The sequence below is a fragment of the Ctenocephalides felis genome, unplaced genomic scaffold (assembly GCF_003426905.1).
Source record: "Ctenocephalides felis isolate EL2017-DRISC unplaced genomic scaffold, ASM342690v1 CF-g0.4_SCAFFOLD_03334, whole genome shotgun sequence".
Classification (NCBI taxonomy): Eukaryota; Metazoa; Arthropoda; class Insecta; order Siphonaptera; family Pulicidae; genus Ctenocephalides; species Ctenocephalides felis.
The window spans coordinates 14,289-38,557 of record NW_020539488.1 but is presented as its reverse complement, the minus strand read 5'-3'; the positions used below and the strand labels follow the sequence as shown (position 1 = coordinate 38,557).

At 29.8% G+C, this 24,269-nt stretch overlaps 1 long non-coding RNA gene across 1 annotated transcript; it reads left to right on the top strand.

Moving 5' to 3' along the window:
* The first annotated feature begins 16,484 nt into the window (after positions 1-16,484).
* On the top strand, positions 16,485-16,793 carry LOC113382157. Its single transcript, XR_003367637.1, has 3 exons — positions 16,485-16,504; positions 16,560-16,686; positions 16,756-16,793. It is a non-coding gene; the product is annotated as an uncharacterized LOC113382157 (long non-coding RNA).
* The last annotated feature ends 7,476 nt before the right edge of the window (positions 16,794-24,269 follow it).

The window sequence follows — 24,269 nt, the reverse complement described above, 5'->3', positions numbered from 1 at the left end:
TTGCAGCAATGAATTGCTCGTTGACTTAACCAAGCATAATTCTGATAATTCTCACTGTCATTACTCAAATTTTTAATTACGGTGCGTGAAGTTCCAGCAGCTTGCATTAAGGCACGATGCCATGCACAACTATTTTCTTAGCTATAAACCTTACGTAGCCCGAGACCTTTCCAACGAATGCAAAATTGTCGAAATCGGTTCGTGCGTTCTGGAGTTATTTCGTCAGGAAGGAAAACCCGACTTATTTTCATATATTATATATAGAAGATTAATAATATATATATATATATATATATATATATAATATATATCTATATATAAAATTCTTCTGTAACAATGTAAGTTTCATAATTCCTCCTAAACTATAATTCGGATTTTCATGAATCTTCCTGAAGTTTGTTCGGGAAATTTCTAGAATGTTTTGATTCATAGAAATATAGTTAGATTGTAGAAATAAATGGAAAAAATTACAAAAAAGCTTATCATTGTTTGCCCTTGAAAATATTTGAAGCTTAGTTTGACATTAAGAACAATTGAAGACTGTCATTTGCCAAAGATTTCTGTTCACTTAGAGGCTAAGGCAATATTAAAATATAATAAATTCATGATTATGAATAAGGAAAATGTAATGTCTACATTATTATTGCCGAAAAGCAGCTGAGATGTGCCAAAATTAAATTAATTCAAGATGCAAATAATATAACATGCGTTTGACAGTATGCGCATGCGTCTGACGCGCACGGCGAATCGTGTTGTCAACTGCGCGTTGCTTGCAATAATTTTGTTTGCGCACTTTGCGAACAGATTCGCCGTACGAATTCGTGCAATGGGGCGAGCCATAAGTGATTGCGCTCAAAAATATTCAATTTGCAGTCGTTTTGCCTTACTATACTAAGTCACAATCATGTCACAATACAAAAAAAAATATTTAAGAAGTTTCATTGAGTCAAAAATTCATATGTTTGTCATTTGGTACGGAATATTTACTCAATGGAGCGCTTTCGGTCTGAACTTTTTCTACTGTTTTCCATTTCGTTTGGAATTTTGGAACTAGGTTCATCTTACTCTTCAGAAGTGAAAACAATTTAGACTCCTTTACCACTTCTCGGGTGGACGACATTTCTTTTCAGTGGTGTAATTTTACTTTTTTCAATGTGGTGTAATTTAAAATAACGTAGGGTATCGATAAAAGAACTAATTATAAGAGAAAAATGTTAATAATGTTTTTCAAAAAAGCAAATACTTTTCAAGTTACTGGCTACTGAAAATTTGTTTCTTTTTTGCGTTTTTCATCATTTTTGCTAATATCTTCAAAAATATACATTTTAACGAAAATCATATAATGAACAAAATTATATCAATTAAAATCTCAATAAATCGCTATTTTATAGTGTTTTTGGAACATTATTAGGCTAGATATGAAAATGGGTTTTTATAGTGCTCAAAATAAGCTTTAAAATGAGTACTTCTGCGTGTAAAATGAGTAAACTATCATGCAAATAAATGACGCATATAATGTTTTTTCATTTAAATCAAATAGTTTTTCAGTGCCATTACCACCAAATTTAAAAATAATCGTATTCCATCTAGAAAAAACTTGGTTTAAGAGATCTTGATGGATTCTAGAAAATACCACAACTTTAGTACAAACGATTTTAAAAAAAAATATTTAAAAAAAATCCAATTTCTCATTATAATATCTCTGAAAGAATACGTATAAAAGTATATATATATGAAAATTCGAGGTATTTTTATTACTAATTATTGTTGTTTAGTATTTTTCGATTACACAAATATTGATAGAGGTATTAATTACGAAGTGCGCGGCTGTCCAACCAGAGGTCTTTCGAGCCCTTTAACCCTTCGCCGTTTCACTCATTGTGCCGTAGCTCATTTAATCACCTTTGAAATAGTGTATCACAAGTTCTGATAAAATCAGAATTAAAAGAGTAATAATCCAATTAATGCGATGGATGTGACGGAGTGCAAATTGTTTTCACTTCTGAACTTAAGATAAAGATTAGCCTATTTCCAAAATATCAAGTAAATTGGAGCACAGTAAAAAAATTTACAGAGCAATAATTTTGTTGATCGTAAGTTGAATAGAGCACATGTGAACAGGATTTGACAAATTAATTCACTTCAAATATAAACTTAAGCAATAATGTATATTGATTTATTGGAGAAACTAGCTGTAAGTGGAATTCTGTCTTGAGGCAATTATGGCATCGTGCCTTAAGGCAAATTGCTGAAACTTCCCGTTGAATACTGAATGTTTTCAAATAGATTATTATAAATATTGTATCATTGTCTAATATAAAATAATAAAATAAAATCTGAAAAACTAAAAAAAAAAATTTTGTTAAGACAAGCAGAAAGTTCTTTGAATCATTTAAATCGGACGCTTAGTTCTCTCAAAAACTGTCATTTTTTACATATTTAGCTCCGTATCTTCGAAATGGCTGGGCCTGCCTTTGCCAAAAGCTAATAAACCCTTCTCCCTATCATTACTAATTGAATGTTTTTTAGATCATTCAAATCGGATACTCCGTTCTCTCAAAAATTCGATTTCTATTTTCTGCACTCTTTGCTCCGTATCTCCGAAACGGCTGGACCTGCCTTTGCTAAAAACTAATCAGCTCTTTTCCCTATCAATAGGAATCGAATGTTTTTTGAACCATTCAAATCGGTTGATCCGTGCGCCCTAAAACGTGACTGGAAATTTGTATCCATACATACATACACACACACACACACACACACACATCCATTTTTTCTGAGGTATGCCAAAACGTTCAGAAACCTTCAAAACGTCGAGAAATGCAAAAATTTTCAATTCCGATTTTCGGCCCATTACAATAACTTACCCTACGGGAAGTTAAAAAATGTAATTTAGATATTAAAATTACTAAAAGCCAGTTAAAATATAGTACGAAATTATAAAATTATAGGCAACATTATTGAAGCAATTATTTTGGGTAGAAAAATAAAAGGTATTATTGCACCTTTGTCGCGAATGCTATATATTAATTCTTCCTGAATTTGTTGTACTTTTTAAAAGATTTCAACACGTGTATCTTATGCTATGACCATTAATCACAAAAGCAGACGATCATTTTTATTGTGTTAAATATCGAAAATCAATGTTTTAGTCGTGAATAAACAAAAAATCATTCATTTATACATCCACATCTACAGGTATGACTAAAAATACTATATAACCCTTAAATGCAATGAAATAAATTGAGCTATTGGAAATAAATTTGTTCTATAAATCGCAGTGTATAATTTTTAATATACAATTTTATTGAATTTTTTTTAATATTTGTTAAATGAATAATTAAAGTGTTAACTGTGGGAATTGAGAACAATCATTTATTTGAAGCAGTTCTACATTCAACATCACTCATATATTGGTGTAGATAGTAATTCAAAAAACAGTAATTATTATTTTTAACTATGCAGTAAATATTAGTATAAAATATTGAAAAATTGTAGACGTGGGTACAGAACAACGTCTGTCGGGTCAGCTAGTATATATATATATATATATATATATATATATAATTATATATTACTGAAAAAGGCAGCATGTATTATTGCAGTAAAACTTAATACATAATGAATGAACACAAGAATTAGAATATTAATACATAATATGACAAATTTATTAGAAGAATAAACATATATACAGTTTATCTATCATGAATCATTCTGTTCATTTGGTGGCTTCGCTTTGCTCGCCGCATTCCTCTGGCGAGCATATCTCAATTTGATATCATTTTCTTAAATGTACTATCCGTGAATTCAGGTAAACAACCTATATAATAATAACAATAATATTAGAAATTAATCAAATTCAAACTAGTATATCAATATGAATGCTCACTTCCTAATAATGTAATTAAACGTTTTTCATGCAATGGAATATTTCCCTTATGCCCATATCAGGAATATCTCACAGCTAAATTATTTCTCATTAGTCTTCTAAGGACATCAAGCAAATGAACTTCGTCCGTCTTCCCACCAATCCTTGCGATAAATGTTTTCTAAAACAATCATGAATAAAAACATGAGTACATACATACATATTCACACACAGAAATCATTAATAAATTTGCAGTAGAACTTACATATTCTGAACACAATTCTTCACTATCTTTTAATCTCGTCTCCAATGAATGTAAGTCCTCTACACCAGAGAGAGGAAGAATTGGATCAAAAGTGTTTGTTTTTGATAAGTCCGCCAAATCAGATTGTCTTGGTCTGCCCCAATCCTGCATTATTTTATTCATACTAACCATTTTGCAGTCAATACCTGGCAAGGCAACTCTAAGGAGAGCTGTAACAGAAATGGATATTAGGAAAACATCATAAACAATGAGTCACATTTTACTCACATTCAATAATCAAGAAACGCTCTTTGAGCATCTGTACTTCTTTAAAAAAAAAGGCAATTGCAAGCAGCTTCCTGTCCTCTGCTTGGAACAGCTTCCACTCCATGCATTGGAGCTTCAGCCACTCCATGCGATTGAGCTTTTCAGCCACACATCCGCCCGTAGTAGCTGAATTAAGAACAAATTTGTTTAAAAATATATAATATTTTATATGATCACGATTTTTTTTATAAACTGACCTCTTACGTTGAGGCCAGAATTGGACCTCAATAGCTTCCAGTCAACGAAGTCAGGCAGCCCTGCTACAGCTGCATCTTTACATTATAATAATATAAAAATATTATATAAAATATATTTTGAAAATGTAGTAATTTATTACCTTCACCATCAGAGGTGTCGCTTTCTGATTCAGATATGACTGCAGCCTTTCTTTTCCTATGCCCCTTGCCTAATTCCTTTTGCGAGGCATATTCCGAATCATCGGCGTGCTTCCTTGCTGACATATATGTGTCTAGAACAAATATCGAAGTTAATAAAGCTTCCTACACTTCATACTTCATATTTAAAAGTTATTTCTCACCATATAACCCGACAAAAGTTATTTTTCTTCTAATCCACTCCGACTTGTTCACTGGCGTTTGCTTCGCAGCTAAAGACGAAATGCGATATTTCATACGGACAGGGGGCCACCACACTTCAGTTATATTTTCAGAATCATTATTTTCCACTATCAACCATTTGGAAGGAACCTCCATTGTGTACTTAGACGTCCGAACAACAGCAAAACTTTTCATTATGCTGTAAATAAATTAGCAAAGCCCAATATATAAATTGTATGTATACTGAACTGTAATTGTGTGGTTGTTTGGATCACTCCTGTGATTATGGGAGGTTATTTGGTTGCTGTAGCAGAGCGGATGATAATATAGAAACACTTGTTCTTGGTTGATCTTGATATTTTTATTGTTTACTATTTTTACAATTAAATAATTTGTTCGATAACCTTTTGGTTATCGATGATCAGAGACTACATTTTTTAAGTATCTAAACAGTAAGCCTGACTTGACACCTGACTTCTGATTTCTGACTGCTAACTAAATCTTAACTACTTCTTATATACTAAATAATTGTAAACAAAATGTGATTCCAAAATCTAACAGCAAGGCCGGAAGAACTTCGGATAACCTTCAAATAGCACGTAGTGCTCTAACAAAACAATAAATAACAAATTATATTTGTGATTACAGAATAATACTTACGGGGCCATTTTATCTTCTTCTTGTTCTGCACTGCTTCAATGATAACCAGAAAATGAACAAAAAATTATTCTTATTTACTAGACGCACCATTATTAACCTAAAAAGCACGCTTTGCTTTTCTTAGAAGTCTTGCCACCATAGGCATAAGAAATACAAGATTTGTAAAATCCACTGTTACCATCTTACAACAAGCATGACTTTGTAAACTTCACTTCATACAGATTTTCATTTTAATAACATGATATTAAATACAATTTAGCAAATACAATTAGAGATATACATAACTGAAAATATATTATCAAAATTATAATTTTATTATTATATTTTATATTAAATATATAGTTTTTGTGTATTCTATTCTAACCATATTCTAACATCCCACCATCATGTAGTTTAAGCAGCAATTCATAAGCACACTTTTGGCAATACTTTTTTAATATTTATTTAATATGCCTTTGGCAATACCGCCATGAATAAATGAAATAGATTTTTGCAAATGTTTTTTTTTTCGCGATATTGGCTCTTGCTTGAAAGGTTAATACTTAAGTATAGTTTAATTTCGTTTATCTATTAAAATGGCGCCTACGAAGAAATCACGCGAAGGACGTAAGCGTTTCTTGGATTTAACTCCTAGTAGGCGGTATCAGATAGAAAGAGAGGTTAAGAAGAAATTTTTCCAAAATGTTTAAATAAAGTGCAGAAAAGCTTAGCAAAAAAGACGTTACTATGTAGCACTAGTAGCGTCTAGGGAAAGTTCAGTATTTTATGAACGAACGAAGTTTCGTTTTCAACTAGTTGTAATATCATATACATATATATTTGTGTGTTTTTTATACATATGTGTGTATTACGATTGAAAACTGAACATTTTTACATCATACATTATACATATACATATATATATATATATATATATATATATACATATATATATATATTGTATAAATATTTAGTACGATCTCTCATACCAGACATTTCAGTCTGCCTGAGATGTATAAAATTTATATTTTTATTCAAATAAATAAAAAAAAATCATACGAAGACAGTTGATCGGCATGTCACGATTGCAATTTTAAACGAATGTCGCCACAATGATAGTTTATTATCATAAGGTGATATCAATCTCGTGATATATTTTTAACATCTACACCACATTGGTTTATTGTCACAGCGGGGATTTTGGCAGGGATTTTTATAGAATGTTGTTGCAACATCACGGTTATTATTTATCCGTAGTATGCCTTGACAATATGTATTACATTTGTAATACGTGGTATTACTGTCTTCTATTATTCATTTTACTAATATATTCCTGATTCATAAAACCATTTCTAATATTTTCGATTTGTTTATATTTCTCAAACTTCTGAAGTTTAGAAATTTGGGAGTAATCTTTTGTTAGTCCTCAGTTTTTATGAGTAAGAACATCATGCGTGTATCTTAGCCATTTATTTAAATGTTGTGTTGAAGAATTCTATACCTATTATTATAAAGTCAGTAATATTTTTGGCGTTCATAAATTTTGGTAAAAACTTTTGAATAATGCTAATTATTTCACTTAAGTCGAATTTTGTAAGTAAATTCTGAATTTGTTTCATGGTATTAAAAATGTCGTTTTTTGTGGACGATGAGTTTTCTTGTTGTTCTTCAATAGTATTGTTTTTATTCGTCGTCTCTTTTAATAGTTCGTTATAAGATTTGGTTTGTTTCGGCGGAGGACGTGCGTCAGCCATTTTGTTTTGATTAGCAAGTTTGTTTCGTATCTTGTTTCTGAATTCAATTAGAAAGGGGCATTTTCTGTAGTTTGAGGGGTGCAGATTCTCGCAGTTTACACATTGTGGTTTTTCTTCTTTTGGCTTGCAGCATTTTTCTGGTTCGTGGTCTTTTTTACATTTAACACATTTTATTTTAGGTTGCATCAACTAATCGGGTTCCGTATCCATGTCTGTGCTTGATAGTGGTTCAAATCTGTTTGAAAGTTTCACTCCGGTTATGTCGTCGATGTTAGAATTTAGCATTTGCCGAAGTTCTTCAATAGTGTAAATTCTCTCATCGAATTGGTACTTTTTAGTGCACCCCATTTTGTGATAATATACTAAAATCCTGTGGTTGAGTATTTCAGTTGATCATCGCAAAATCACACTTATTCACTTCACTTTTCACTTTTATTTCACTTTCACTCTGATCACACAAATTAGTTTTATTTATTAAACATATGGCTGGGCTGGAGGCACTGTCTTCTGCTAATGCGGGAAACCATATATGGAATTAACCATGCATAAGTTACATGAGATTTAATTTATTTAAACTATGGCTGCGCTGAAGGAACTGTCATCCGTCAAAGACGAGAAACCACATATTTTTATTATTTTATATATTGATGTTCACTCATCAACGTCTATCGATCGAATCAAAATATTTGTTGCTATTTGTTATAAAATACTTATTACTGTTTTGTTTAGTTCAAAATATTTGTTGCTTTTTGTATAATATATAATATTATTATAATACTTATAAGTATTTTATTACAAACAAATCGCTACAAATATTTTGAACTAAATAAAACAGTAACAAGTATTTTATAACAAATAGCAACAAATATTTTGTACTAAACAGAACAGTAACAAATATTTTGTACTAAACACAACAGTGACTTATTTTATAATAAATATAGCAACAAATATTTCAAGCAACAAAATTTATTTCACAAAAATAAAATAAAAATATAAAATAAAAAAGTTATAAATTATATTTCAAGTATGTTTTTATCTTGATTTAAATTCATTGAGTTTAGTTTTTTCAGAGCTCTCTCGTGCCTCTGCCTGGCGAACCGCAGCCACTCACTGGTTATTTTATCAAATTCACTTTCCGCCAAGCAGTATTTGGTCACAAATACACCTTTAAACAATTAAATCATAAATACACTACATTTCAATATACATACAATATATAAGCTGTTATAATGCATTTATTACCTTTGATTATGTCGATCATTTTGATGTTGTACATGGGCAAGTTTTGCTTGCGACTTAGCCATGAATATTTCATGGCTAGGTTATCCGTAAACATTTTGCTCAATGTGTTCCCAATATGATCTTTGGGATCACGCCCACCAATTCTGATAACAAACTCGGTCTGCAAATTAAAAACATGCTTTGATTAAATGTAATTGCATTTTATTAAATAATTTCATATATTTTGTACCAGATCAATTTCAAACTCTTCTGATTTTTCTCCACCTAGGTTTTCTTCCAAGGCTTTGACATCTTCGACAGTCCTCAAAGGAAAATTTTTATCAAATATATTTGTTTTCTTTTTGAGGGAAGATGCCTGTGTCGAAGCCTTGCCTAGGTCTCTGATTTATAATGATCATCCTTTTTAAGTTATGATCAACAGAGGCTAAAAAGAAATAAAAATTAGAATATGTATATTGTATTGAAAATTATGATAACTTATCTGGAAGAGTGTAAAAGGCATCCACCATAAAATACATTATTTCTGTAATAAAATTGTTATAATTACAATCAACATATTTAATTTACTAACATGAGAACAAACTTAAGTACTAAATTACTTTTGTAGCACCAACACGCTTCTGAACATGTTCTGCTCCCACAAAAACTTCAAACAAGCTATGATAAAAATAATTACTATTAAATTTGACAAATATTTATACTTAATAAAATCTAAAGTCATTATCATTACTTTTAATTGGCCCAATCTCTCCAGTTATTATTCTGGTGTCTACTCCACCTCTCAAAGAAAGTTCCAGAAGAGAGCTTCTTTCTGTAATAAAATTGTTATTACAATCAACATACTTAATATACTAACATGAGTATCTAAGCTTAAGTATTAAATTACGTTTGGCAGAACTAACATCTTCCTCAGCTATTTCTATATTTAGAAACGCCTCCTTCTTCCTATTGCTTAGAGGAGCTATAATAAAAAACAATTACCATCAAATTTAAAAATTATTTATAGTTAAAAAAGGCTAAAATCATTATTATTACATTTCATTTTGTCATTGGCTCTATCTCTTCATTTTGTTCTCGCAGTCTCTTTTCTGCTCTTCCTTTCGGTGCTGCAATAAAAGCAATAAAAATTTAATTTGCAAGATGGACAAAGTAAATAAGTATAATGTAATACAATCATTACTTTTCATAGCCTCAATTCTTGCTTCGAGGGCAAGCACCGAGTCACTCGTCTTCTTTCTGAGACCCCTCCCAAGCAGCTTTCATCCAAGTGGAGTAATCTGGCTCTTATAATTAATCCTGTTTAATTTTGTGAATAGAATCGCAAACTCATCAAAAGCTAAGAATTCCTCATACTTTTTCAATGACATTCTATTGTTCAAAAAGGTGGTTCATCGAGCTCTATTCTAATCGTCATTTTTATTTGTTTGATTTACTATATATTTACACCATAATTCTAATTTATTCTCAAGCTTTTTGTAGAATTGGTCCATCTTCTCATCTATATATTTTTCTATTTTATCTACAAACAAATGAATTTAATGCGATATGAAGAGAATTGTTAGGCAATATTTCTTATTTACCTGTTTCCTCATTTCGATGAAACCGTCCGATCGACTTTTAATATTCGTAATAGTATTTATCTCTGTAATTTAGATGGAATCATATAGTTACAAAATTATTATATAATAATACTCGATTATAGTTACCTCTTTTGTTCATTGTTGGTATGTTTTGAAAAGCTTTTTAAATATTGCTCTCATCAAATATTTCAACTATATTGTTGGAAACACTTATTTCATCTTCGGTCCACTCTACTTTCAAAGTCGAACAATATTTACGTACTCGGTGGCGTCCTTGTTTTAAATTATCTTTTGAAAATATATTTAAAATTACTGTACATCGAAGTCATATTAAAAACCAATATTTAAAAAAATAGGTAACTATTTACTTGCATAACCCACCATGATAACTGGATAGTGTTTCCAATTTTTGGATGGACTTTTTAAATTCTCGAGCCCATTTACGCGTTTTCTTGTATTCGAATGGCTTAGGAAAATATGTAAAATCTTGACCTTCTTCGTGGAATAACCACGAGGAAAGAATTTCTAAATCATATGTAACTAAATATACTACTGATTCATATAAACAAAAATTAATCATTAACAAATTATTATATTGTTAGTTATATTGTTCAATGTAAGAAAGCTATGGCTTTGTTGTGGTTTGTATCTGCACTTCTTCTCCTGAAAATTGTGTTCAACATATATTCCTATATCCGATGCATGTGTTCGAAATGTGAAATAAGGTTTTTCAGGCGTCATTTTGTTTATGCATACAATGAGATCATTCATACCCAGTAAACAAAATTACATCTAAACAATATGGATACAACATCGCGCCTGTGATGTGAGATATCGCCACGCCGAAGTCGTTTTTGTTGCATAGAACGTTAAACGAGCGCCAAGTGATGTTACATTTGCGATTTTTGTCGCGACATTTGCGATTTTTGTCGCGACATTTGCGATTTTTGTAACACGTTTAATCGCATATTGAACTGATGTTGCTAAAACATGAAAACAACGTAATTGTGTACATTAATCCAATATTCTTTTCTGGAGCCGTGCATGCATAAATTAATTCTTTAGAATATTTAATTGGCTAATAGTCCATTTATTCAGAAAATAAATATTTATGTAATATCGTTATAAATTTAATTTTATTTTATTTAATTCTGTTTTGTTTACAAAGTTTCCATATCAATTTATGAATTTAGTTATAAATTTACAAAGAACTTAATTATTAATAGTGATATTTAAGATTTACATCGAGTAATATTGAACAATTTAGTACATGGAGTAGTATCGAATATGATAAATTTATGAAACATGTGACGAATAATGATCAAAACATACACCTGATAATGTTACACCTGAAAAATAATAAAATCTGTAATGCAAGAATATAACGAGTAGATTAATAATTTTGTATATATATATATATATATATATATATATATATATATATATATATTTAAATGTTTTATACATCTAATAAAATATTTTTTCTTCGCGGTAGTAAAGACCTCTCATATCTTTGGCGGGCATATCTTAACCAAGTAGATACATAATGTTTCAAAACTTCCTATGATACTTTGGGGTAGATCTCAAATAGAACATTTGTTTCAAATATAAGTTATTATAATGATCATGATGATATATATAGAGAAAGGTAATTACTTACCTCTAAGTAATACAATTATTCTTGTTTCATGAAGTGGCATATTATTTTTATAGCCAAACCATGAACACTTCATGCCAACTTCATTGGTAAAAGTTTTCCTACAAAAACTAATTATGCGTTTAGCAGGGTCTCCCCCTGGTCTCAATATAAGGGTATTTCTGAAATAATCATTAACATTAAATTAATATAAGCAATAATATGGACATAAGAAGTAGGCATTTATAGTAAGTATAACACTTACAAATTCTGTGCATAATTTAAAATCGGTTTTAAGCCGCTCCTCTAGCGACTTTAATTCTCCGATACTTTTGACTGGCAAAAAATTATTAAGTTCATTATCTTTTGTCGGATCAAAAGATATGATGTTCTTGTCTTGTTTCATGCTTTTTAAGACACAAGCTTAAAATTCAAGATAGTTTCATCAGGGTCATGCCCTTGTCTATCATCATCAACATTTGTATTATTATTTCTGTAATATCAGTTTATTAATAATATTTATATATATATATATATATATATACATATATATATATATATATATATATATATTATCAAATGTGCGATATTAAACTAACCACCATTTCTAGCTGGGAAATTTGTGTTCCCAACCGGCTCCACTGATGCTCCCTCTTTTCTATGGAGGTCTTTCTCCTCGCCTCCAGATCCAACAGCCATAGTGATATCTGCCTCCTGCCCTGTAAACCCCAAAGCCTCCTGCCCCGCAGACCCTAAAGGCTGCTCCTCCACATACATCAAATACTCCTCCTCAGCATACGCCAAATCCTCCTCCTCAGCATACGCCAAATCCTCCTCCTCGGCACACACTAAATCCTCTTGCCCCGTAGATCCTGAAGGATTCCTCCTTGCAGAATGCTGTTTGAAGCAGTAAATAATTAGAAATTTATATTTTGATTGCATTTGAAAATTTAATGTTTACTTTACCTGGCACACTGACTCCGGAATTTTGTTTAACAAATTTTAAATTGAAACCATCACTGGCACAATCATCTACAAATAGATAATAATTAATTTATTGAATTGACAATGTTAGTTAAATATCATTGTTAGTGTAATACCTTCATAATCGGAATCATTGATATCCGAAGAACAAGCAACCACCTTTCTTTTTCTCTGTTCTCTACCCAATTTTTTCTCAATTTCTTCATTTGACGTATAATCCAGGTCCTTCGCATGTCTCCTCGCTGATTCATATGTATCTGAAACAAATATTTGTAACATTACCACTAAACACTTCGGAGCATATTCAAAACATTATCATTACCATAAAAACCATGGAATTTCACCGCTCTGTCTTTCCAATCCGGATGTACTGCAGCCCTTCGCTTCATGAGCAAGGAAACATTTTTTATGCGCCTAGGTGGCCACCACGCTTTCTTAATACAATCGGTATCATTACCCTCGATTATCGACCAATTAGTCGGTATCTCCGAAGGATGTTTACCCATGTACACCACGGCATATGGTTTCATAATGCTACAAAAAGCATTGCCCAGTGAACATGAAGTAGTTCAATATATCAATAAATAAATGATTTACTTACGGCGGAGCCATTTTCTTCGAGTTTGACGAATAACTTACAATATAGCAAATAACAACCCTTACACCTTCGTGACAACAAACACAAAATAAACTTCACAAAAAGCACATTTATTATTATTATACGACACTCCATGTTTAGCCCCACTTTTTGTTTACTAACAAGTCTTTAAAACTTAACGCCATCTAACTTTCCGGTATATATCGCAAACTTCACTTCATACATTTTATTATAATGTTATAAATTTATCCTTTGTTTTAATTTTGCAATAACACATAATAAAATATATTTTGAAATATATATATTTTATTTTCAAATAAACCAAAACTAGAATTAGCAACAATTTCTAGAAGAAAATCGAACTTCCGTTTACTTGCTTTCAAAAGTCCCGCCATCATACTGTTATTGTCAAATGCAAAAACACATTTACGGGAATACCAAATAATAAATATGGCGTTGATTAATTGAAAAGCAATTTTAACTCTTTCTTTTGGAATTAGATCTCAAGCCAAAAACATCAGTTTATTCGAGGCATTACGTTTAATTTTTTTTTAAAAGTGTTAAAATGGCGCCTATCCGGAAGAAACGCGAAGGAGGTAAGCATTTTCTTAACATAAGTGCAAGTAGGCAGCGTGCAATTTCTAATGAAGCCAAGAAGAACTTTCTACGTTATCTTAATAATGAAGTTGAGAATTCCATAGCTGAGAAGTCGAGTAGGTCCATTAGTAGTACTAATGGAAGTGATGAAGACCCCGCATACAAGAACCCTATACTTCGTGTGAAATATACAATTTTACATATAGAATTCTATACAGTAATGTAAAGAGCTTTCATCCTTTTTATTTAATACAATTTTCCAGCCACTCTCGCTGGTTGTAAAACTTTACATGGGCCGATATTCACTATTACATTTTAGACATTAAAACTTACCCATGTAGAAATTAATATCGGTACAATATATTACCAATATCGGTTTTCTGTGGCCGTGATTGCCTATATTGCAAAAATATCGGCGAACGTCGGTTCTGTGATGATGTCAACTAATCGATCAGGCCAACGTCAGCCGATATTGAGGCAATAATCTCTATAAATGGCCTTGTCCAATATTGGTCTCAAACTAAAATAGAAATATTGATGCAATATTTTTTATCATCGGCTAATAAATATTGTCCCCAAATAGAAGAATAAATATTGATGCAATATTTTTTTATCATCGACTGATAAATATTGTCCTCAAACTAAAATAGAAATATTGATGCAATATTTTTATTATCGGCTGATAAATATTGTCCTCAAAATAAAATAGAAATATTGATGCAATATTTTTTTATTATGGGCTGATAAATATTGTCCTCAAACTAAAATATAAATATTGATGCAATATTTTTTTATCATCGGCTACAAAATATTGTTCCCAAAGTGAAATATAAATATTGATGCAATATTTTTTATCATCGGCTGATAAATATAGTTCACAAATTGAAATAAAAATATTGATGCAACATTTTTTATCATCGACTGATAAATATTGTCCACAAATTGAAATGAAATTATTGATGCAACATTTTTTATCATCGGGTACAAAATATTGTCATCAAATTGAAAAATAAATATTTATGCAATATTTTTTATCATAAGCTAATAAATATTGTCCTCAAAATAAAAAATGAATATTGATGCAACATTTTTTATAATTGACTATTAAATATTGTTTGCATGTTAATTAATAATAAATATTGTTTCCTCAAATTCCTCAATCATAATTATTGTTATTATATTTAAAATGAAAAACAAAAATCTTATCTGGGATCGAACCCGAGACTACGACGTTAAGAGTCGGCAACGCTAGCGCTTAGCTATCGACTCAACAGGACGAAAACAACATACGCCAGATATATATGGCTGTAAATATTTAACCATGTAATTATTCACCCTTACAAATTAAAAGGTGAAAGATACGTAAAAAGTTTATTCGGACGAAAGATGCGGAATAAAATTACGAATAAAATGATATATAATTCAATATGTGTGTTCGTATAATTATTTTCAGATTTTTCAATTTTTCTTGAATTTTAGCACTGCAACTCGCCCATAGGCCAAACCGTTTGAAATACTAAGTTGTGATATGTGGAAGAAAAACTAAGAATTTTGAGACGATTCTAATGATGTATAATACTTTATACGGTTTCTTTATGAAAACCTCAAATGTTGAGAATAGTATAAAAATTCAGTTTTCCTTTCATTATAAAAAAGTTATAAATGTTACAGGGTAATTTATTTTAAATACTGTCCGATATATATAAAACTAATTGAAAACTTTAATTTTATTTACTCATACAATTATAAAATAAAAAATAATAATAAATGGACTGGGATTTGAACCCCAAAATCAAAATCAAAAGGCTGCGACGCTAGCCATTACACCACCAAGATATACAATCTTGTTGTAGTAACTCACTATCCTGAACCGCAGGTATAAGGTTCTAGATCTTTCTATGCCTTCTATGCATGACGTATGCCTACAAGAAGCGACGCGCGTCACACGGCGTCCTTAGCCTTTAATGCAAAATTGTTAATTATAGTATGTTTTAAGATACTAGTTTTGCTGGAAATAATCGAATAATATTTTCAGTTATGTGTAATGTGTAATAGTGTTATAGTGTACATTGTTTTCTAATGTGTGTAATGTGCATTGGTGCGAAATATATACCACAAACAAGTTTGGTTAAGTAAGCATTGTCTCTGAAAAATATACAATATTTCATTTCTTTGTTGTTACTTTGGATTAAAATACAAAGGTTTGAAAGTTCAACTTAATTTTACGTCATCTGATTTGATTTGGGATGGATAGATTAAGTAATAAGTTATGTATATCTAACATAACCTTAGTTTTAATAGACGAATTCTTTTTACTATTGGTGAGTATAATACTTAATTATGCGTTTATGCATTGTAACTAATAGCTATTTATTTTTAGAATAATTACTGCTAATTACGTTATTATTAGTATCTCTAATAAATAATCGGAAACTAGCTATTCGAAATGTCAAAATTTGCAAGTTTTCAATAAAAATGGTAAGAAATGCAAGATAATTTTATTTTTCTCACTAAGGATTTTTATATTGATCAGGAGTTTAAACACATTGAGAAATCAGTTGTACATATTACGTGAAATATAATAAAATATAACATAATAAAATATAACATAACCTAATCTTTTTGAGTGAAGACATACTGCACTTTCATATTTATAAAAGGTAAGACAATACTTGTTATAATATAATTATATGTCTCTGCATTTAAAACATATTCTTATTTATTTTCAGGTAATATTGTTGTAAGCGCAGAAAATAGAGAAACTGGTTTGCTTAGTAGTAAAATGTTATCGAAAAGTTTTTCATCAAAAGTTTGTAACTAAATAAGTTATAGAAAGGAAAGATATAAATTTTGACAGAATAGTCATAATGTTTGATTATAATAAATGCAATGTGGAATGTCAATAAATCTGTACATTTGCATAGCAAGATTTTAGACTATGATATGAAGTCATTATTTTTTAAGGTAAAAGTAGAGTCGAGTGCATTTTACAATCTCATTTTAACGCTTTCATAAATTATTCATATTGATAATATATAATGATATATTATAAATTTATTAACAAGGAATACGAGGTTTCAGATGACAATACAAACTTGGACAAAAATATTTTGGGGTTATGATTGAAAAAGTTTCCCAGTCACTGTTCTAGACGATGAAATAAATATTTCATAATGGATAATAAATATATTAACAACAAATAAAATATGTTCAGATGCTGTGAAATGTTTTATCGAGTGATGATGTTATAAATAGTTAAGTTAATTTGCATTTATTACTTTTATTACTTTACCTACCTTACATTTGATATATATCACGTAAATTATAATCGAATAATTATTCGATTATAATTTACTTGATATATATCAAATGTAAGGTAGGTTTTCCAATGACTGTTCTAGACGATGAAATAAATATTTCATAATGGATAATAAATATATTAACAACAAATAAAATATGTTCAGATGCTGTGAAATGTTTTATCGAGTGATGATGTTATAAATAGTTAAGTTAATTTGCATTTATTACTTTTATTACTTTACCTACCTTACATTTGATATATATCACGTAAATTATAATAGAATAATTATTCGATTATAATTTACTTGATATATATCAAATGTAAGGTAGGTTTTCCAATGACTGTTCTAGACGATGAAATAAATATTTCATAATGGATAATAAATATATTAACAACAAATAAAATATGTTCAGATGCTGTGAAATGTTTTATCGAGTGATGATGTTATAAATAGGAAAGTTTATTTGCTTTTGTTATTGTTATAAAAAAAGTTTACTTGATATGTATTAATAAATATCTATTAAAAAAATAATCAATATTTATGACACTTTTGTGTTTTATAAATAATCATATTTTTAATGCAGTTATATATTTGTATCATTGTTTATATTTAATAAATGAATTTCCACAAAAACATTCTTAATAAATTTACGTATATGTTCATTTCAGAAATAAATAAATAAATAAATAAATAAATAAATTTCAGGTGTTTTATTGTTAAATAAATGACATTGATTTATGCGTTATATTATTTCAACTTCAAATCTTCAAATATTTGTGTAATATTTCAACATCAGTTATAAGTTTCAGAATAATTTAATAATTCAATAATTAATAATTCTAAATGTTTACCAGCTCTCTGTCTAATTGTATATTACCTTACCAACATTCAACAATTTGTAGGCAACATTGGTTCCAAATTTCCAAATATAGACCAATATAGACCAATGTTGGTTTACCTATATGGCCTCAATATAAAAAATGTTCAATTTTTATGACCAGCCGATATTGGTTTCAAATTTGACCAATGTAGATTTTATATTGCTTGTAGATTCAGACCATATTAATTTCTACATGGGTATATAAATGAATATTTTTTTATGTCAATGTGATATAACTTGGTGTTAGTTTATTTACAGAAAATAAACATTTTGTTTAAATTTTTTATGGAGTAATTCATATTATACAAAATATGTGATATTTTCTTCGTTAAAGATTTTTTCAAAATATTTATTAATTTATAAGAAAAACATATTATCCGAAACTTCATGTTTATACATTTCTCTAATCATAATTTTATTTATAAACATTCCGCATTGATACTTTTACAGGTCGGGCTTTATTTTACCATTTGTTGCTTGTATAAATTCACATTGATGATCGTTCGAAGTTGTCAGCATGCATACTGGTATTTTATCTGTTCATTTATTTTTTTTTATTTTGCTGCGATTTTCCAAGCTTATCGATTCACCATGTTTTTGTTTGTGTTTAGCCTAGCATGGCAAGTTTTTTCTGGTAATTTTTACTGTACCACACATAACTGTTGTATTATCCAATAGATGTTGACCTAAAGCGACACTAGTGTAAAAACTATCAATAAATAGTGTGCGCCCCTCAAATAACGAACCATTACCACATCTTGAGAATGACATATTTTGATTACTGTTTACCGGCATAAATTTCGACATATTATGTGTAGCCTTCTAGTAAACATAATTTGTTCAATTTTATGCCAAACTTGTGTCGCTTGCCTGGTATATATTGACGGAAACCTAGACGCCCTCTTCACGGAACCATACTCTCATTGATGACCATTTTTGGTCCAAGTCTAACTGAACTTTTACAAGTATGCACAATTTCTACTACGATGTTACGTATTTTGTATAATCGGTATGGAGTGGCTCTGGTATTATTAGCAAAATGTAAATATTTATTTTCGAAAACTGCACTGCGTACATTTTTTTTTAATCTATAATGCCCGAATTTTGTTGCGAGTTACAAGGAAAGATTCAATTTCTGAGGAGGTGACAAATCATGTGCCCGAAAATATAAGATAGAAACATAACCTGAAAGAGCTGCCTTGTAAAATATATTATTAAATTTAAATAATATTGTATATTGGTAAGGTTTGCATAGCATATACAACAAAAAGCATATCCCGTGTTATGTTGAAAAATCGTTGAAGAGTTAAATTTTTTGTATTAATTTATAAATCTTATGTTACTTACTAACATGTGCCATTATGTGAACATATATAATTTTATTTGTTCATGAGTTTCTTGTTGAGCAAAAATAAATTCATAAAATGTGTGCGTTGGTAAATCAGTTCGAGTACAGTTTGCCAAAAATTAGGTATTGTAATGGTAAAGTGTTGGTAGTTTTCTTGAATATAGATTTTTTTTGAAATCAGTATGTGTGGTCTTTGTATATGTAAAATTTGTTAAAATGTGTATAGCAATTGTGCCGAAATTTTAATTGTTGTATGCTAACAAATTTGGCAATATTAACAGAAAATAAACAATAGATTATGGCGATAGTGAAGTTATAAATATAATGGAAAATTATTACGTTTTTTAAGAAAAGATAATGGACTATTGAATTAAAGAAAGAGCACTGTTATTGATTATACCACGGCAGTTATAAATTCAATTTATATATATATATATATATATATATATAATTCACCTAATGGATCAGCAATAACTAAAAGATGATGTTCAATACTAATAACGACTGATGATATAATAATAGCAAGTTGGGGTTCTTGCGAAATTGCGATTGCAACCACATAAAACAATTAAGAAGTGAAACATATTAAATAATTATTATATAATAGATTAAATAATTGATTATTTTAATATGAAAGAAGGTATCAATATGGTAGCAATCAAATGATGCATACGTCTGCATGTAATAACATGGGACTAAAACATGCCATGGAAGGAATTATCAGGATCAGGCAAATACATAATAAGAGGAGATGTATAATATACTGCATTTTCTGTACATTTTTGATAAAAAATACTTAACTATAATTTATATATCAAATAAGATCGCGCCAAAGGCAATCACGTGAAAGATGCTTGTTGGCGCATTTAATGCAACGTGGTATATGATTACAGTAATATTTTGTGTGGCCATATTGTTTGCATCTAGAGCATTGGGCAACCTCTTTTGTTGGTATTTTAGGCTCTATAACCACTTTAACTCTATTGAGATACTCAATATTAAATATGTCTTTGTTATTATCTTGTTGTTAAATTTCGAGTAAAAAGAGATGGAGAGGAGCTTTTGTGACCCGATGTTTAATGTTGAATAAGTTGACTACATTATGTTTATGTGTGGCGATTTCTTTAATTAATTCATCTATGTCGGTACTATGGTGAAGATTTCTGGTGGTTTATGAATAGGTGGAGTTGGGGGTGATATATTCGGTTTTGGATCCGTAGGTAGTGTATTCAATACGTCATAGTAATTATTTATTGGACTTAACCAGTACTGGTTAGAGGTTTTGTTATTAGACTTTGTAGAATTGTCTTTATGATGCTTTTGTCTTGACCGAACTGTGGTCCAGCCGTTATTTTCATTTGGTTTGCTAGAATGATTATATTCAGTAGAAGTTGAAGGAGTGATTGTGTCTGAAATATTTTTTATCACTTCAAGGTCTATATTTGAACCGCTTGGGTAATTCATTATCACATTTGGGTCTGGTAAAACATCCATCCCGTTGAGCACACGCAGAGCTTCAACGATAGGATTACTACCTGAGTCTCTGGTCCCTCCGATGGGAAACATGTTAGCAGATTTCTACCTGCACACATACACTGGTCACTTATTTTAAGTACACTAAACGCACACGCTCTGTCACAATAAACATATCGATCCTTTCCCTTCGACGGTCAGAAACGAACTCAACGAAAAAAACTGATAGTAATTTGTTAATAATTGATGAACAAGTTAGCATATGGAAGATGTTCTATGATGGGCACTTAAAAATGTAAGTATAAATATACTGTAAAAAGTTCGAATGAAAAAAATTCAAATTCTTGGAGTTGTTTTGCGTGCCGCGTTGTAAAATCGTGTTTCGAGAAAAACACCTTCAAAGTTTTGAAATATATTATAGGTAAGAAAAAATGAAAAATTTGTCAGTTTTATTTTTTTTACTATTAATTTGATATCTCAGTAACATACTGATGCCATTCTATTTTATAATTTTTTTCTTATTTTCTTCCATTCATATTTTATATTAGAGCGTCCTACATTTGACGCATACGTCAAAGACCGTTCACATGCTTAAGCCGTTTATAATAGACTTTAAGACAAAAATTACAGTTTATATGCCAATATTAATCTCCAAAACTATTATCAGTTATAAAATATTACTTACATCATCGTTGAAATATCCCCAGCAATATCAACCGCAATATAGTCAACCCTTATATGTGTTGACTCTGCACTGATCATCTATTGGTTAAAAATGCATACAATTTATTTATACAATATAATTGTTTAATAAAAACATATTTTAGTATATCCAAGATGATACATGTTGCAATTTAGCTTTATAAGGTTCTGAGCAGCCCGACGCGCATGGGAAAAAGCTCATAATTACTAGTGAAAAAAGAAAGTTTTAGGTATGAAATATTTTTACTCATATTCTAAAAGGTTCAAAGTATATTTGAAGCCTAAAAAAATTTTTTAAGAAACCCATTAAGAAAAGAAAAAAACTATCATTCATGGCTAATGTTTTGCAATAAAATATGCTCTTAAGAAACATAAACAATGAGTTGTTTGATCAACCAGCGAGAACCGAATTTTATTACAAATATAACCAGTCGCCGAAAAAGCTCTTTCCGATTTTACACTTGTTGGTACAATTGTAATTAAGAAATTATACATGTATTGTAGGTTCGTTCCTTTTATTCCTGTTTTTTCAATAAAGTAATTTCATCTTTTATTTTTTGTTCTAGACTTGAAGTTTTTTTTAACACACACACGGGTGAAGTATTTAGTGTTTCATCGATGGCGGCTGCCTGTAGTTTTTTCTTCATTTTGTTTACCTCGTCAGATTCTAATATTGTTTCATTCCTAATTTGGGAAGGTATTGAGAGGGATGTTCATTTTTTTCTATATCGTCTGTATGTACTAGATTTTGTTGTGTGAGTAGCTTCGTTAAGTTTACCATTTTTTAATTAGTGAATATTTCGAAATGCGTTTAAATATTTCTTCAATATCTTGTGTGTCTTTTTGTAGTTACTGAAGTATTTGTGATAATTCCAGTAAAATTCGAGATTTTAATGCTTTCAATAATTTTATTGCGATTGCAGATTTTTGTTCGGACAGTGTCTAACATAAATATTAAAGAAGCGTCAGCAGTCAACAGATTTGCATCCTTTCGACATAATGCATCTACTGTTAATTTTACAGGTGTGAGACTACAATAATCGAAGATAATAAATTAAACTCTTTGTCAGAAAAATGAACATCAGAACTGAAGTCTATAAGCGCTTTTCGAATGCAAAATTTCATTTCTTCAAATATCATACTATTCCATCTTGTTTGGCAGTCTAATTTTAACGATGTTTCTTTGACTAATTATTCTTTCACCATAGATAAACAAGTATAAATAGATAGCAAACAGGACCGCTTTCCGCTCTTGCTATAGAGGCGCAACGAGTGTAGCATGTAAATTTACCCCTAGGTTCAATTGTAGATAAATCCAAAACCCTAGGTTTAATTCTAAAAAAAAATTATATATAATATTATTACAATGAATCTGAAATTTTAATATGCCAAATGAGAACAAAACATACACATAATGATATATATTTTCATATACAATGCATGCATACATATATATACATATATAAATATATATATATATATATATATATATATATATATATATATTGAATTTACTAATTTAAATTTATTTAAAATACACTTCTAAATAATTCTCATTATAGTTACATATATAATATTCTAAACAAAGGGTCTGTGCGTGTTTCCATACAGAATTGGCCTCACCCTGGTATTTAAATAATTTTAATCCCATTTTATAGGTATTTTCGAGAAAATTCGAAATACCAAATTTCAAATCCGTAGCTCATCATTTGGCCGAGATATCAGTGAAAACATGTGAAAGTGGTCCCTTTTTTCAAACTCACTTTTTGTCGGAAATATGAGAGATATCGAAAAAATATTAACGTCATTCTATTTATACTGATCTTGTCTATGTTGTTCATAACAAATAATGTGAAAAAATTATTTGTTAGTGCGTGAAAAGGTGAAAATGATTTTTCATTTTTCATTTTCCATTTTCTACCAGTGCGGCTCTTTGGACTATTTTTATATTAGCATCATTCGAAAGCCTGTACATTTTTCTTCTGTTATTCAAAAATTCATTTAAATATAAGTGAAACTTTGGGTGAAAAGTTGGAAAAACTTAAGCCTAGTACGCGCGCTGCCGGTACGAGAACACCCATATAAAGTCGCTTTGCACGAGCGACGAATAAGCATAAGGCTCGTCGTTATCGCGCGTCTCGACAAAAATTCTATATATAAGTATGGAAACATTTATTAAAAACCTTATTTTTTTAATAAATATTTCCAGGCCCCAATATATCATTTTTCTTGCATAGATTAAAAAATTATGTCAATGTTGTTTTTGGTTCCTCAAGTGCTCTTTGCTGAAAATTTCGTTCTGTGATGTACACACGTTGTCCGTTCTCAAGATGAACTGCCACATGCTGGACAGAAGGGTTTCGTTCATAGATAAACAAGTATAATAGATCGCTATGTCTGGCGGTTTGACGTTACCTCGATTAAAATACAAATTTTTAAAAATAGATGGCAGCACATGTATAATATTTAAATTACCCCTGGTTTTACTTCTTAATTTGTACGTATCGTATACAGCCCCAAAATAATTTTTAATATTGG